Source organism: Malurus melanocephalus, unplaced genomic scaffold (assembly GCF_030028575.1).
Source record: "Malurus melanocephalus ecotype Western Australia unplaced genomic scaffold, MMel_1.1 scaffold_2040, whole genome shotgun sequence".
NCBI lineage: Eukaryota > Metazoa > Chordata > Aves > Passeriformes > Maluridae > Malurus > Malurus melanocephalus.
In genome coordinates, this window is record NW_026625272.1 from 17,832 (window position 1) to 19,455 (window position 1,624).

The 1,624-nt window shown below is 58.6% G+C and overlaps 1 non-coding gene across 1 annotated transcript; it reads left to right on the plus strand.

Moving 5' to 3' along the window:
- The first annotated feature begins 390 nt into the window (after positions 1 to 390).
- LOC130587525 (small nucleolar RNA SNORA57) lies at positions 391 to 525 on the plus strand. Its single transcript, XR_008966804.1, has one exon. It is a non-coding gene; the product is annotated as a small nucleolar RNA SNORA57 (small nucleolar RNA).
- Positions 526 to 1,624: the final 1,099 nt, after the last annotated feature.

The following is a 1,624-nucleotide window of genomic DNA, read 5'->3' on the forward strand; positions in this document are numbered from 1 at the left end:
CCACGTGCGCGCCACTTCCGGTTCCTCCCTCACTTCCGGTCACTAAACCCCGCCCCCTCCGGCGTTCCCGCTCTCATTATTATTCATTAGAGCGCGAGGAGCGGATTCTGATTGGCTGCTATCGCGAAAGCCCCGCCTTTATTATAATGACCCGCACCGCGCGTGTCTGTGTGCGTTTTCATTGGTTCGCGCCCGCGCGCTGCCGCCCGTGATTGGTGGAGCTCGCCCAAACCCCGCCCACAAACGAGGTTATAAATAGAGGCGCTCTGTGAGGGGAGCTCCCTTTCTGCGCTGAGGGAGCGGCGGTGACGGTTCGTTCTATGAGGGGGGGGAGGGAAAACCGGAACAAAACCGGGAACAAAACAGGAACAAAACGGGCACCGGGAGGCTCCTCCCGTTCTTGGCGGGTCCCGGCGGTTCCGTGCCGGGCTCCGTGATGTGCGGAGGGAAAGCAGCGAACCGGCGCGATGTCTTCGGTGCCGGCGGTGGCGTCCGCCGGTCCCACCCTCACACGCCGGGACAAAACCCGGAGCGTCCCGGGAGCTTCTCCGTTCCCCGGTCCCGGTGATGGGGGGGCCGTTTTCCCGTTCCCGGCGGTCGGGAGGATCCGGGGCTCCGTTCCCGGCCATTCCCGATATTCCCCGGTAATTCCCGGTAATGATCCCGGTAACTCCCGGTGCGGTCCCTGTAACTCTCGGTACGATCCCAGTAATTCCCGGTATGATTCCCGGTAATTCCCGATAATTCCCGGTACGATCCCGGTAATTCCGGGTGATTCCCGGTACGATCCCGGTAATTCCCGGTAACTCCCGATAATTCCCAGTACGATCCCGATAATTCCCGGTAAATCCCGGTACGATCCCGGTAATTCCCGGTAATTCCCAGTACGATCCTGGTAATTCCCGATAATTCTCAGTACGATCCCGGTAATTCCCGATAATTCCCCGTGTGTCCCGGTAATTCCCGGTACGATCCCGATAATTCCCGGTGCGATCCCGGTAATTCCAGACAATTCCCGGTATTCCCCGATAATTCCCAGTACAATCCCGGTAATTCCCCGGTAACTCCCGGTACGATCCCGGTACGATCCCGGTAATTCCCGGTGCGATCCCGGTAATTCCAGACAATTCCCGGTATTCCCCAGTAACTCCCAGTACGATCCCGATAATTCCCGGTGCGATCCCGGTAACTCCCGATAATTCCCGATAATTCCCGGTAACGATCCCGGTAATTCCCGATAATTCCCAGTATGATCCCGGTAATTCCCGGTACCTCCCAGTACGATCCCGGCAATTCCCGTTAATTCCCGGTACAATCCTGGTAAATCCCGGTACGATCCCGGTAATTCCCGATAATTCCCAGTACAATCCCGGTAATTCCCGGTAATTGATCCCCTCGGAGCCGCCGCTTCACCGCTCTTTTCTCCCCCGCAGGGCCCGGTGAGGAGCGGGGAGCGCCGCGGGACCGCTCCGGCACCGATCGGGGTTTTTTTTTATAATTAAAATCGTTAATAAAGCGTTTGGAACCGCTTTGATCTCGTGTCGGTGTTTTGATCCCGGTAAAGGCGGGGGGATCCCATCGCATTCCCGGCGGCTCCGTTCCCCGGTCCCGGTGCTGGGGGGGG